A 16,320-nucleotide genomic window follows, 5' to 3' on the forward strand; every position below is an offset into this window, starting at 1 on the left:
CCAGGTTCTGGCTATTATAAATAAGGCTGCTATGAACATAGTCGAGCATGTGTCCTTATTACATGTTGCAGTATCTTTTGGGTATATGCCCAGGAGTGGTATAGCTCCTCCCAAATCTCTTAAACTGAGGCTTGGGGAGCTATTCCACAATAAGGTCTTACAAATGTTCAAACGAATTTCTAATGTAAGGCTCTCTCATATTCTCTTTTATTTTGTATCATATACTCCTGAACTAGACACCTAGATAAGGAACTCTATTATGGCTGTTAATAAAGAACTGACAAAAGATTTTAAAACATTAGTTAAATGTTGGTTGTCAAGATGAGAGCCTTTACATTTTAACAAACAAGATCTGCAGGAAATCTTCAGTGGGCACCATTCTAGCTTCTTCTTGTGAGTCATATGTCTGACTTTGGCAACTCAGGTCAAATTCTGAGCCATTAGGATCCCAGAGGTCACCTCCTTAGAAAATGTCTAAGAATTCCATGGGCTTATATTATCTATCTAGGATGTAAAGATATGAAGACACCCATCTAGATGCTCATCCCTGTTTCTGCACTTTATTAGTACACACAGAAAAGAAAATTAGCCCCAGAGTTGCCCCTGGCTTTAGAAAAATGACACACTCTATTTGATATTAGATGAGTCTGATTTCAGTAATTTGGACCATAGCCCTCACTGCCCAGAAAACTGTCAGCTCCACTTCCCCCTACCCCGCTCAGGAGAACTTCTTGTCAAATTATATGATGACTTTGATGTCCTCATAATGGTGCAGCTTTGAAAGGTGGGTTAAGGTGGAATTCAGCAAGAACACAGAGAAGTGGACAGAAAAGCTTGGTGTGGTGAGGCAGCTCAGATCCTGCAGGAGGAGGCAAGGGAGCAGTGAATAGTGAGCACACAAACCCACTAATGAAGCAGGTGGGTTTTGTTTATTTGTTTTTAATATCATCAGCCCTGTAAATGTACACTTATCTGTGTTGGTTCAGTTTCCCTCCCTCCAATTTCTAGGAAGAGCTCTGTGTGGACTCTACTTTGATAAGTTTTTATGATGTAGGACTGGGAGACTGGATGTATCTATGTACACACTCATGTACTTGATTATATGAATATAGATATATACTCACATGTGTACATGCTAACATGTTTCACCCATGATTGTCTGCACCATATATGCATCTCTTGTTTTCACTTTTTGAATATGTTTTTCAGATTAGAATTTCTAGTAGAAAGATGATAAGAGGTACTTTATAGTGTGTGTGTGTGTGTGTGTGTGTGTGTGTGTGTGTGTGTGTGTGTGTGTTGTGGGTTAGATTTATGAACTAGGATAAAGGGAAGAGGTTTTGAGAAATATTTTGGGTTTTCACTGGTGCTTCAGGGCTATTCCTTGAAGGATAAACAGTTCATATTTCTCAGGTGCTTTTGCTGATGGGCTGTTGTCTCGTGAGTGTGGCAGTCCAGAGGAGAATACACAGAGAGCCATACATTGTATTTGGTTTATATAACATGAGTGACTTCTCACTTGCAGAGCCTGACAGACACATTTTATTTCAATAGCTAAGATGACCAGTGCATAGGGCACCAGGAGAAAAGAAAACTTGCCTCTTCAAGGCAAAACAAGGTCCATGGCTCAGCAAACAATAAAAATCGCTACTCTTGTAAAAGATCCAGGTTCGGTTCCCAGAAACTAAACCCTTTGTAACTCTAGTATTTCAGGGAATCCAATACCCTTTTCAGGCCCCTGTGTTGGCATCAACTATACATATGATGTACAAAGACATTCATGCAGGTAAAGCACCCATACATATAAAAGTTTTTAAAGAACATTCAAAAAAATTGATTTTTTTTTCAAAAATAAATTTTCTCATGGGCATTTTCAAAGATGTTACCAAATATAAACACAATTTGGCAAAGAGAAAAATGAAGTGATTTACCAATCATCTTTGCCTCTGAGCATTTTTTTTTCAAAACACAAGGCGAGAGAGAAACTGACTTATGACAAGATGTTCATTTTGGAAATATGTGTGAGCGTCTACATTAGGAACAACCTCTGGCTTTTCTATTTTTCTACTTTTTGTTGTTGTATATGTGTGCCCATGTACTTTCATTGTTTGAGACCCTGTCCATGCCACTGTCACATGTGAAAGTCAGAAGGCAGCTTCTACTGTCCGTCCTCATCTTTCACTTTGAGACAGGCTCTCTTCTTGGTTTGCAACTGCATACAAGGCAGGTTAGCTGCCCCTTGAGTTTCCACAGATTCTCCTGTCCTGGTCCCATTTTACAGTAACATGCTAGGTGTGTGTATGTTCCAATATTATATATGTATGCTACTGCATCCAGATTTACATTGGTTTGGGGGACTCAAACTCAGATATAGCAGGGGTTCGACCCTCTGAGACAGCTTACTCCATAGATCAGGAAATGCATTTTGATGGGTTGAGGTTTTGTTTTTTAATCTGATTTAAATGTAGCTCTAAAAGAAACAAGATTCTCATTCATTTTATCCCTCATTCCCTATACCCCCACTTCTTGATTCTATTTAGTCAGTGCTTACCTTTAGTATCTATCCCTGGTCATAGGCCTTTATATGGAGAAATCTGCTGGGTCTTTAAGCTAGAGTTTATGCACTTCCAAGAATCATTTGTGGAAGGAGTCTAAAGCAGATTATTAAAAGGTATATTGCCTTTTTGTTTATGGCAGTCCATTTCAAGTTAGAAGAAAAAAATGGTGGATTGATACTGCATTTAGATTTCCCTTAAACAGAATCTACCAATTATTCATTTAGATTCTCTTAAGTGAAAGTTTGTTCTTTAAAAAGGACTGGATGTATTATGAATATTTAACAAACTGAAAAATGAAAACATTGAAGGGGTTCCTTCTTTGTGTCATAAACCACATGTGGGCATATGAGAGCACATACACATGTGTGTCTCCACACAAGCTACTCCAATTAGCTTCAGAGTCTTTGCAGAACTGTTTCTCTAAACATTTCAGGTAGAAATAAGTGCAGCATTTCAGAGAAGGGAAACTCAGTTGAGGGATACCCGGTATACAGAAAAGAGTGAGGGATCACTTTGTCAAAATGGAGAGAATGGAGTTTAAAGAGATATAAAAATTATATGCTCTGTGATGAAGGACTTATAGAAAATTGACAGTCAACTGGAGGCACAAAACAAACTGCCATCTGTGATTTTACCCTGTCACCAGGTAGCTACAGTTACAGAAAACATGCTAACAGCAACAAAGGGTTCTGTCTGCTGCACCATCATCAGAAGCCAGCTGAGAAGCCATCTGGGTTCTCCAGTGAAGCATCAAATTCCCTCCCAGTTCTTAGAATTTAAAGGACAGCTATTCTTTAGGGGCAGCCAAGCTCTTTACATATACCGATCTGGATTACTAAAATAATCATCATTGTTGTCATCATCATCGTTGTCGTCATTGTTGTCATCGTCATCATCATCCCTGTGGAACGTGGTACAGAAAACATTATATTTGGCCTTTACCCCACTTTCTGCCACAGAGCTTCTGAAATACACTGGCATTTCCTAGGCTACAAGAATATCTTCAGTTTCTCATCCCATTCAAGGGTTTATGCTACTGAATCTTGATGGGCGTTAGAAAGCTTAGTAACGGAAGTTGGCACTCGGGGGACTGTAGCATATGATCAGAGGGCTGGAACTTTGATCTAGTGGGGTTACAGCCTTGTGTAGCTATACTTGGCTTTTCACCTGGGTGCCCAGGATTAGAACTTAAGTCCTCACACCTACAGAGTAAGCCATCTCCTTAGCCCATTAACTAGCTCTTAACCAGTACACTCTAGAGAGTTTCCATGTCAGTGAACTTTCCTGGAGGGGTGCATGGCTAAATACATGCTCTGCTCTCTACCTGCCCTCACACATTGCCATCTTACATTTGACTATTGATAAGTTATGTGTTTTATGTTAGAACAGTACTAGCAAGTAAATTAATATACTGAGTTCTCTAAGTTCCTTGACAGGTTGCAATGGGAACTCCTGAGTTAGTCAAGCAGATTTTGGAAAGCTTGAGATGTTTATTTGTGGCTGTCTACTGCAATGGGAATAGCCTGCTGAAAATGAATCCTTACCCTCAGGGGTTAAGGTTCTTTAGAGATAGCCCTTAACTTGCATCAGGATTAACTTGTCACATATGCAGCTGGTGCCAAAGAAGAAGAAGAACAAGGAGAAAAAGAAGAAGAAAAGGAAGAAGAAGAAGAAGAAGAAGAAGAAGAAGAAGAAGAAGAAGAAGAAGAAGAAGAAGAAGAAGAAAGAGGAGGAGGAGGAGGAGGAGGAGGAGGAAAAGGAGGAGGAGGAGGAGGAGGAGGAGGAGGAGAATGAGAAGGAGGAGGAGAGAGAAGGAGAAAGACTTCACATATAGGAAGAATAGAAGCACCCCAAATAAAGTGAAATTCATGAAAAGATTTCTAGAAAGCAAAACACTATAATTAGAGTTCACACTTCCCACCCTGAATAATGACATCCCAGCAAAAGCATCTGCTGCTGGGCTGTGGCAGAGACATGCCCTCTATACAGCTGGAGAGTTGCAGCTGCTGAGACTCCTTTTCTTCTTGGTCTCCTGGAGGAAGCTTATTTGCTAACAGCACTACTAGACAATTAGAATATCCTACACCCCAACCACTTTCATCACCAGTATATTGTAGCATACTTCTCAGTCGGCTTTTGGTACCCACGAGGTCATGTTCATCTTTTCAAGATGAAGAGGAATCTTTTTTTTTTTACAAGCTTCTCCCTCAATTTAATCTCCCATATTTCAGATCCAGTTCTTTCATATGGAATTTAAATATGGAAAGATGTGTATAAGCTGATAGTTACGTGGAACAAAGCAATCAATGCACACAGTTGTCATTGGAAAACTCTGGAAATGTGTCAGCATCCCCTTTACAAGAGGTTAGAAGAAACTCAGAGTTGCCAGATGACATTCTTAAAATACCCAGCAATTAAAGGATAGGACAGATAACTACAAACTCTAAGCTTCATGCTTTGAAGTCTGTCAGCAGTCCTTTTATGGATGTCACTGTATTGGTCCCTGAAGCTAGGTCTTAGTAGACAGTTCATATTCCATGTTATTACTTCTTTAAACATTTTATTTTTGGTCACAAAACAAGTCTTTTCTCTGCTGGAGGTTATTCTCATAGCTGTATCAAACAAATTCTAGTAACTCATGATTACCTATTGCTCACATAAATGCATCTATAGTTTAGAGGATCTGATAGCTACATCCTCAACAATATATTTCCCATGAGGCCCTAACTGTGGGGGGAAAAGATGGAGAAAGCATATTAGTTCACCACTTATTAACTAAAACTAGTGTTATGGCCCTCTGGCTGACATGTGGGAGGATGAGCAGCATAGAGTAGGGCATAGATGCCTGGTGACTTACAATGTAGGATATTCTGATGTGCTAGCAGTGCCTTATAGATCATCTCTTTAAAGAGATGGCAAATCAGCACTGACTGATTCTGCTATAATCAATCTCTTTGATGATCAGAGATGGGATCCTGTTGACAGTTTCTTCATTTCAGATACTGAGGGTATGCCATTCTTCCTAAGAGTGACACTGGTGCAGTATCATATCCATCTGTGTGACTCAGAATGCCCCAATGTACACTCTCAGATCTCTGTTTGCTTTCTCTTGCTTGGTAATCTCAATACTAAAAACAAACAAACAAACAAACAAAAAACATTGTCTACTGCCCCTTTTATAATGCACAGGATTCCAAATTGTGTATGTGTGTGTGTGTGTGTGTTTGTATGTTTATAGGAGTGAGCCAGACACGGGTTCTGGGGATACAAACTCGGATCCTTGTGTTTGTGCAACATGTGCTCTCTACTTATTGAGTCATCTTCTCAACCCCTCTAGTAATTTACAGTTGTTTAGAGAGTGGAAAGTACATGGCTTCAGCCAGTAACCACTGATTCCCAGCAATCTGAAGTTTGCCTGAGGGAAGGCTCTTGTTCTCCCTGGTGGAGAGATTCCTGGGTTAGGCTGTTTGTATGATTTTTTTTCCGCCATGTTTCTCCTGGCAACTCTGCTTTGCACTGAGTGGAATATGGATGAGACAATCCTCCTGCCTCAGAGACTATGCAGGTTCCTTGTCCCCTCTTGCTTCCAAGAGGTGGAGACCTGAGAGTCACTCTTAGTCACAGCCAGGTGCTTTAGCTCCCAGCTTCTGGTTGCTTTGTGGAAAGTGTTTTCTTTAAACAGCTGATGACTGCCAATATGTTCCATGAGTCAAAGCCATCCTTGAAAATTTGGGGGAGCAATTTTAAATGTACTTGAAGTTTACTTTTCAATCTTTTCTTTGCCCCAAGTGGATGGCCATTACCTGGAGGCTCTGTGGAGTGGGAAATGGGAAATCGGAAATCCATATCCTACATTTTGGGTTTGCTATGAGTCATTAGACCCAATGGTGAGGATGAGTTAGGAAGTGATACAAAGTCCCTGAATTTAGAAATACATTATTAATTATTGTAAAGTTGCTAGCTAGCTCTTTTTCTAACTCATTCCCCTAGCAACACTGCACCATGTGTATTGTAGCCATTAGTAACCAACATACACTAACTACCTGCTTTCTGAGTGGCTTGCCCAGGGTCAGCCTGCTAACCTGTCCATTGACACAGACACCAAGACTGACTTCACTGAGAGCAGGTCCTCATCCCCTGCTGCCTGGGAGCTAGTTCAACTATGTGTTTTTAGGGGTTTTGTTGTAATGACACTTGGCTTTTGAGTTACAATTTCTATAGTAGAATAATTAATGACAAAATCCCAGAAGCCAAGAAGCCCTGATCCTTCAATAGATGTCTTCTTAGCAAATGTCTTGGTGTGACAGTGAGATATCCCACTGGTTCCTCCCAGTACATTTGCCAAGATCTGATGTAGGAAATAGTCCAACTGCAAGACAGTGATGGTGAAGTATCCCTAGAGGAATAAATTAGGAGAAAACTAGATACCTTAACAATAATAAAGAGTATAATTAAAAATGAGGGATTTCTAAACTCAGGGAGTTGCATCACTACCCAGCTCTTCCTTGCCATTGGGTCTAATGACTCACAGCAAATCCAAAATGTAGGATTGCTGAGAGCCTAGCATTTTAAGCTAGGGTCTTACACACTTACACTCATGAGCTACCGACTGTGCATACTCTGCTCACTCATCTTGCTACCATGTCTCTGTAAGTTTTCTCAGGAGACCTAAGATTGGCAGAACCTCTCATGTGAAATTGCTTTGTTAATGAGGGTCATTAGCATCGTGTGGCAGGCATCAGTTATCTTCCAGGCTCTGTGGCACCCTCTATCCAGTCAGGCTGATGAGGAACTTCTTGCCCTTAACTCAAGCTCCTTCTTTCAGAGATCATGTTTTCTGTTCTCACCTCCTCTGCTCCCCTTCTCATAGCTGGCTTTTCCAGTCTGCCATGCTGGGATAAAAAAGAGACTTGTAGTCATATTTCTGCAGTGTATTAAGCTGCTTTTTGCCATACATTATTTTTAAGGTTAATTTGAAAATTACAAACAATATGAAGGATGAGTCAGACCATTCATTATTTGATAATCTAAGTATGAACCCATTAACATTTTATATTATTTCATTCTTGTATTTTTCCAGACATATTTACTTAGATGCAATTGAAAGCCTATGCTTATGAGTCCTGGTTTTCTTAAGAGTCATGAACATGATGTGTTGTTGCACATTTTAACTGAGGTAAAGTCTATCACACAGTGGCATCTGCAAAGTGTATAATTCAGTGGTGCTTCATACATTCTCACTGCTGTGTAGTTGTCCACTGCATTCTGGTGTAGTCTGAATGTGGCCCTTGAAAGCCATCTGCTAGTGGTTTGATCTCTAGCAAAATAGGAATGGAAGATAAGGTCTTTTTGACAACATAAATTTAGGTCATTCACTCTTCTTCCTCGTGGATAGACTGGTGTTATTCTAGAAGGGCTTTAGAAATGAATCCACCCTCTTCTGTTCTCCTCTGATATGCATATGAAGACACAGCATTCAACCTCCTTTTCCTTTCCTGCATTATACCATGTGGAATACTGTGAAAAGGCCCTATACTGGTACTTAATCTGGACCTGCTAGGCAACAGAATCCTGAGAAATCCATCTGTCTTCTTTATGACGGATCTGGTCCATGATTTCTGTAGTAGATGCATCATACAGGCTAAGTCAGATTTCATACATTACCCTCTAGATAGGTGCTCCTATTTTCCCTAATCTCCCTGGGACCTAGAACCCAGCTGTCTGCCTTCTGCCTCTGCTGTTTTACAAACCCTGGATATTTTGTGAGTGAATGCACACTAACAGCCTTTCTATGATGTCCTGTTACTTTGTATGATTTTCTCAAAGTGTATCCGTATTATAGCATGCATCTCTATTTCACATTTTTAGGTAAAATAAATGGAAATTTATTGGAGTTTTATTATATGAAAAAATAGTTTTATTACACAATACAGTGACTTGTTAAGACAAAAGATGTCTGATCAAATTGTGTGTCAAAGAATCATGATGAAGATTGTAGAAGAAATTAAAACCCAAATGAAATAGTATAAAACTACTTCATAGTTGTATTTGAGATAAAAACAAACCATGTGAACAATGAAAGATATCTTTTTAAATCATTTTTAGATTTCAGAGTATGAATGACTATTTGATGATTTCAAAATGTATAATGACTTTTTAAAATTTGAAGTTTAGTAGTTGGTTTAAAAATAAGTACTATTTATTAAATTAGTTACTCGATACTTTCATGCATAGCTATAAGATATTTTGTTCTTTTGTGATTGCAGTGCTGTGTGTTATCCAGAAAACAGAACTTCACAGCCCTTCTCCTATCTTCTGGCTCTTACACCCTTCCTGCCTCTTCTTCCACAATGTTGTCTGAGTCTTGGAAGGGAATGATGTAATGAATGCTCTTCTTTAGGGGTGAACTCAGCTGTCATTTATTCTCAGCACCTTGTGTAACTGCAAGACTCTGTCACCATCATAGTTCACTGGAAAGAGAAGTTTCAGTCATTAGAACTGAGAATAGTAAACTTATGAGTATAAACATATGTATTTTAGAAGGCAGTCAAGTTACCTAAACAAAAGAATCATTTTCCCTCTTTTAGGGATATTATTCCTAGACATGGGTTTCTCAGTGGCTCTATAATACCAGCTGTGGATTTCTTTCTGTGTGGTGGGCCAAAAATGCAACCAGAGTTATCTCCATAATAGCTGTACCACTATTGCCCAAGTATAGATTACATATGGATAAAATTAACAATGCTCTTTCTGTCATGAGTGCCCACATAGCATCTTGTAGCACTAGTTGGCATGAAGGTGACCTCAACCTCAGTCTCAGCTTGATTTCTGTATATAATGAAAAGCAGGTGTGTAATAACTTCAGCAATAAGGTCTTTGAGTTATGATGAGCACGAGAGTGTATTGTTTGGTGGACCTCTGGACCTCATTGGGCAGGAACTCATAAGAGTTTTTTGAGATCTTACATGGAGGATTTTATTTAAAAACTCATATCTTCAAGGAAGAGCTTTGACAATCCATATAGGCTGTGTCCTTTTAAACTTTTTATTTTTTATTTTGTTTACAAGCTTATAGGATTTTTTCCATTTTGGTTGACATTCTCCCCATAAGTCCTCATCTTGTACTTTTTCATTTTAATGGATGAATAATATTCTTTTATATGGATACAACTTTTATTTATCCATTTATCACTTGGCAGATATTTGGGTTGTTGGCACGTATTAGCTATTGTAAATTGTATTGCTATGAACAATAATGTACAACTGTGTATATTATGAATGGAATTGCCAGACTGTGTAGAAATGCTATATTAAACCTTGTAAGAAACAATCTGAATTATTTTCAGCAGATGATGAGAATATGCCAGAAAATGCATTATTTTATATTCTCCCTAGTATGAGTAAAGGTTTCACTTTTGCACTATCCTTGCTGAAGTTATTTTCCTGAAATTTTGATCACAAACTCCTTGGCCTATTGTTTTTACAGTTCCCAGTTGAAGGAAACGGGCCCGCAGTTTCACTTCATACAGTGGGTGATTCACGAACTGGGGAAGTCGAGTTTCTGTGAAGATAAGCGGGTTAGGAGACAAGGAAGACACCAAGTAGATGCTTATCAAGGTGTGATCTTTACTTAGTGAATCGGGATATTTATACCTAAGGCAAAACAATCTTATGTCTTTTAGCATAGAAGTGAAAACAGGGAAAAAACATCTCAGTCTGTAAACAAGCCCCTGCAGCGAGGGCTCCAGGCAGGAAAGCGGATTAAAGGTTCGGTTCCTTATGAATTCTGGGCTACCAGTTCTGTCTTTGTTACTTAGAGCTGTCTCCGGTCCTAAACACCTGATGGGCCAAGCCGGCCTGCTGCCTCAGGAGTCCAATTGAGGAATCCCGTTGAGCTCAGCGGAGATAGTACACCCAGTGACCTGATGTTGAGCATCTTTTCATGTGTTCCTTGGGTATGTCTAGAACTTCTTTGGCCAAATGTCTCCTCAATTCCATTGTTCATTTTCTATTGTGGTTGCTTAACGTTTTACTGTTGAGTGTTCTCTGTATATTCTAGACACTATACTAGATCATCACCAGTGATCATCTATCACTAAATATCAGTTAAATTTTGACAAACATATTTTCCCGTTTTGCAGGTGTCTCTTTTGCCTTCTTGGTGGTACTCTGAGGTCAAGAGTTTTGTATTTTGATGAAGTCCAGCTCATTTATTTTTCCTCGCATATATTTTTGTTGTTGTATCTAAGATTCCATTGCCAAATCCATTGTCATTAAAACTTTCCCCTGTGTTTTCTTCTGGGAACGTTCTATTTTTATCTCCATTATTTATACCTCTACCCAGCTTACATCATTTTTGAATATGATCTGAGGTAAGCCCCCGGCTTTGGTCTTTTGTACCTAGGTTTCTTGTGTCATTTGTTCACAAAACTCTTCCTTTCACATAAATGTCCTTGGCACTCCTGCTGAAAATCAATTGACTATAAACACCCATGCTCATTTCAATACTTTCAGTTTTACTGCATTGATCCACATGGTTTTCATTGTGCCAAAACTATGCTGTTTTATTTACCATACTTTTCAAATTGGAAAATGTGAGTTCTGTTTTTCCTTTTCAAGACTGTATAAAATAATCCCCATTTCTCCTTGACATGGCGTGGCATTATCTTGACATACCTCCATCTATTTGCTGTTGCTCTTAAGGTTGGACAATCGATTAATTATCAACGCCTCTTGGAGAAACTCCAAAGTCAAGGTTAAATGGATGCAGTGCTAGTAAGGACAGAGACATGTGCAAAACCACACTGATAGAATGGTATGCAAATAAAATAAAATAAAATTGAAAAATGAGGACATAGGCCATAAAAATTCCTATTTTCTTTACTCAATAACATAGGGAACCACCTTCACACTAATATTTTAAAGGAGTTCCCTTTTAAAGGATGGGAAATATTAGCATGATTTACAGGTTGTGGTTCAACAAATCCAACAATAGCTGGCTGTGAATGGAAAGACCAAGAACCCGATAACTGCTCAGTCCTTGAGGCTGAATTCAGTATATGCTGGAATCAGGAAGTAGGCTCTAAAACCAGTAAAGGGATGGACATATTAGCAAGGCTAGAGCAAGGAAGCAAAGAGCAGAAATGCGTTTCTTCCAGGTCCTATGTAACTTTCTAGCAGTGAGTCAGGGGCAGATTGCAAGTGGGTTTTCCCAACTCAAACGATATGAATTAAAGGTGTGTCTTTATATCTTGTGGATCCCAATTAGAAGTAGATCTTCTGGAGGACCCAGCTATATCACCCCTGGAATATACCAGAAGATACTCCAACATGTAATAAGGACACATGCTCTACTATGTTCATAGCAACCTTATTTTTAATAGCCAGAACCTGGAAAGAACCCAGATGTTCTCCAACAGAGGAATGTATACAGAAAATGTGGTACATTTACACAGTAGAGTACTACTCAGCTATTAAAAACAATGACTTCATGAAATTCTTAGGCAAATGCATGGAACTAGAAAATATCCTCCTGAGTGAGGTAACCCAATCACAAAAGAACACACATGGTATGCACTCACTGATAAGTGGATATTAGCTCAAAGGATCAGAATACCCAAAATATAATTCACAGACTGCATGAAGCTCAAGAAGAAGGAAGACCAAAGTGTAGATGCTTTGGTCCTTTTTAGAATGGGGAACAAAATACATTCCCAGGTGGAAATACAGAGACAAAGTATGGAATAGAGACTGAAGGAAAGGTCATCTAGAGACTTCCCCATCTGGGGATCCATCCCATATATAGTCACTAAACACAGACACAATTATGGATGGCAAGAAGTGTTTGCTGACAGGACCCTGATATAGCTGTCTCCTGAGAGGCTCTGCAAGAGTCTGACAAATACAGAGGCAGCTCCTCACAGCCAACCATTGGACTGAGTACAGGGTCCCCAGTGGAGCAGTTAGAGAAAAGACTGAAGGAGCTGAATGGGTTTGCAACCCCATAGGAAGAACAATAATATCAACAAACCAGACCTTCGAGAACTCCCAGGGACTAAACCACTAGCCAAAGAGTACACATGGAGGGACCCACGACTCCAGCTTCACACGGAGCAGAGGATGGCCTTATTGGACATCAATGGGAGGAGAGACCCTTGGTCCTGAGGCTTGATGCTCCAGTGTAGCAGAATGCCAGGACAGGAAAGCAGGAGTGGGTGGTTTGGTAAGCAAGGGGAGGGGAATGGAATAGTGTGTTTTCAGATGGGCAAGCAGGAAAGGGAATAACATTTGAAATGTAAATAAAGAAAGCATCTAATTAAAAAAAAGACTCAATTAAAAAAAAGTAATTGAATATGGGAAGGATTCCCAGGTGGGGAAGTTTCTGGATGTCCTTCCTTCAGTCTCTGCTCGATACTTTGTCTCTGCAGCTCCTTCCATGGATGTTTTATTCTCCCTTCTAAGAAGGATCGAAGTATCCACACTTTGGTCTTCCTTCTTCTTGAGTTTCTTGTGGTTTGTGGATTGTATCTTGGATATTCTGAGTTTCTGGGCTAATATCCACTTATTACTGAGTGCATACTACATAGCAGAGGATGGCCTAGTTGGTCATCACTGGGAGAAGAGTCCCTTGGTCCTGTGAAGGTTCTATGCCCCAGTGTAGGGGAATGCCAGGGCCAGAAAGCAGGAGAGGGTAGGTTGGTGAGCAGGTGGAGGGGAGAGAGAACAGGGTTTTTATTTGGAGGGGAAACCAGGAAAGGGGATATCATTTGAAGTGTAAATAAGGAAAATATCTAATAATAATAAATAAATTTTTTAAAAGTAGGTCTTCCTACCTCAAGTTAAGCAAATAACCCTTCACAAGCGTACTGCCCGTGTTTGTGTTTCACTTGACTCAGAAGTAATCAGGTAGACAACCAAGAACAGCCCTTGTATTTCTGGTCTTTTTATTTGGAGTCCAGCCTTCTTTTCCACCAGCAGGTAGCAGATAGCATGCAGGGAGTCCCATGGACATAGCTGATCCTACTACACACTTTCCACAGAGGCCCTCACTGACAAGTAGAAAGGCAGATGTAATCCAGAATTGAAATGAGAACACTTCATGGGAAAGAATAGAATGTGAATCCTTAGCCTTGGAGAGGTTTCCAGAGCTTTCCTTCAGCCCTGTCTCCTTGTACTCTAATGGTTGTTATATTACTGTCCCTTAATGAAAACCCAGCATGCACATTCAGCTTTGTAGAAGAGGTTGCCTTTTTTGTCATAGCAAATATAAAACTTAATCTTTCTCAAATAGGGTCTGATTTATTTACCCAAAGTGGTAAATTAGGAGTGGTTGACTTCAATTTAATCTCAATTCAGAAACAAATCAGATAAGGGCTAATAGGTACTGCAAGCTGTATTGGGGGATTAGGAATAACTGAGTTGATTCAGAAGTAAATTTTAGCTTTGTGATTTGGGGAGGATTGATTTCTTCTCTATTTGAAGAAAGAAGTCTGTGGTCCTAGAGAGGAATAATTGGAATGCACAGAGCTGGCAGGAGAAATGGGACTCTGGGCAGAACTGTCCTGCAGCACCTGTACCTTAATAACAGGACCACAGCAGGCTCACAACTCTATATGGTGAAGCTAAGTGCTCTGTCAGTTGCTAAGCTTTGGTTGCTCCCTGCACCCACTCTTTTGGCTTTCCTCTCACTGCCTTTCTCCCTGCACTTCTTTCCCATTTCTGTCTCTCTTTCAAGCTGGCCTCTACGAACTCAAGACTTAGTTTGCACTGGATAAACTGACTGTTTCTATGTGGCTGTTTCTACTGCCTGTAGGGATGTGAATAGCTCTTGTAGTTGGTAGAACTGAGCTCTACTTGTTCAGTGTCTACAGAAAGAAAGGATGCTGAGTTCCATGAGGAGGAGCCTGTCTGTTCTCACTCTACATGTCAGTGACAATGCCTGGGACACTAAACATGAGGGATGGGCTTCCTGCTTGGGAACTGGACATTTCTCATTTATTCAATCTACAGCAATGGAAATAAGACTTTTTTAAAACATACCTCTTTATCTGACATGGTGGGGGGAGGTGCATGATTCCCTTCTAAAGTTTATTTTTAAAGTCAGAGGAAAAATTAAAAATTATAAAGTGTTTTACTTAGTGAGTATTGTCTTTTGCTTTTCTGTCAAACAGCTGCACTGTCCCACTCTGGAAAAGACAACATTCAGCCATTTCTAATAAATGGATTTGATATAGCTTCAAGGGTTTTTCAAGCTCCATCATGCCACATTCTAGGACCATTTCATTTTACCCGATTCAAGAAGTCCTTCTTTGAATCTTTCATTTGAACTGAATGTTTCCTTTCTCTTCCCAACAACTCTCCCTTGCTATGTGGGGCTTAGTGCTCACTAGGAAAGCACTGCTCTGCCTTCTGCACTTGACTCCAAGAGCAAGGTTCCAGAGTTATTTGTAAAAGTGGGTCATTTAAGCTGCTTATAGCTCAGTGCTGTGGAAAGAATATCTGGAAACTTTCAAATTTCATCCCATTAGCAGGCCTGTTCCCCACATACCCTGTTAGGATATTCTACAAAGTGAATCTAAATGCTGCTGTCCCAGTGAGAAGGCGCAGGAGCAATGTAGAAGGTCAGACAATTGCATACCGGTGAGCCAGTCTCTTCAAGCTTAACCCTGTAGGGAACTGGCTTCAGGATGCCCTCTCTGTGGGCACACACAGATTATAAAATGCTTCCAAATGAACAAAGCTAAGAAACTTTATATATTATAAAATTTCCAAACCCTGAAAAGAGTTGAGAGCATGGGGAAGGGGATTACAAGAATATTCACTACCCCAGAAATATATTCATTCTTTAAAAAAAAATACTCATTTAACTATTTGTGTGTGTTCATGTGTGTGTGTGTTGGGCATATGCAGGTGCCAGCAGGGACCAGGAGAGGGTTCATTTAGCTTTTTACTTTGAGTCAATTTTTGCTTGTTACACATTCAGAAATCTTTTAATATTGCTAAATTTCTCATGACACTGCCCATTGATTTGCATGACTCTCAGAGGGATATAATCTACAGTTTAGAGGGGTGGACCCTCAAAAGACTTTGTGTAATCTTCAGCTACTACACCCAAAGACCCAAGTGACTTCCCAATTTTTAGATAGCAATATGATTGAGGAAACATTTCTAGTAACTAGCCATCACAGTCACTAGAGATGGAATTTTGAAATTAGGCTAGTAGAGAAAAATAAGTACTTGTTTAAACCATCCATGTTTCTGGTCATATTTTCATTTCATATTGTGAGAGTGGCGGATAGAAGACAGTTCCTTATGTGCTGGGCCAGAAGTGCATTCTAAGCTCTGTTTTTATATTTATGCATCATGAGTTCCTTAATTCAGTTAAAGTAAAACTGCAACATTTACTGTAGAATTCCTTCCTTGCAAAAACTAGCTAATTTATTCTTATCCAGGTTTATATCATTTGCCTTCTCCACACTTCTTAAAATGTCTTCTAGCTGTTTATGTCATAGATAAGGAAATAACATGACCACCATTTCTGCCTGTGACTAGAGCTATAGAAACTTTGAATCAGAGAATGTGATGGTCTTGTGTCTTCCCAGAGAGAACATTGGCCTTTGGAGTAGGATACAATAGCAGTGCCTCTGTTACCCAGCTCTTCCCAGAGACAGACTTTCTTAATTTAGGACTTTCTTATTAGATATTTTCTTTATTTCCATGTCATATGATATCTCCTTTCCCAGTTTCCCCTCCAAAAAAATTAA

At 39.6% G+C, this 16,320-nt stretch overlaps 1 long non-coding RNA gene across 5 annotated transcripts in view; it reads left to right on the top strand.

The window, feature by feature from the left end:
- Positions 1–16,320, top strand: part of LOC116072960 — a 77,702-nt gene that overhangs the window by 49,480 nt on the left and 11,902 nt on the right. For 4 of the 5 annotated variants that reach the window (XR_004111603.1, XR_004111609.1, XR_004111608.1 and 1 more), the window contains 3 exons: positions 10,044–10,174; positions 10,375–10,512; positions 10,699–10,855. This is a non-coding gene — a long non-coding RNA (uncharacterized LOC116072960). Of the gene's footprint in view, positions 1–10,043; positions 10,175–10,374; positions 10,513–10,698; positions 10,856–16,320 lie in introns of those variants that run through there. The other variant, XR_004111606.1, reaches the window with a different exon arrangement.

Source organism: Mastomys coucha, unplaced genomic scaffold, assembly GCF_008632895.1.
Source record: "Mastomys coucha isolate ucsf_1 unplaced genomic scaffold, UCSF_Mcou_1 pScaffold10, whole genome shotgun sequence".
In the NCBI taxonomy this organism is placed as follows: Eukaryota; Metazoa; Chordata; class Mammalia; order Rodentia; family Muridae; genus Mastomys; species Mastomys coucha.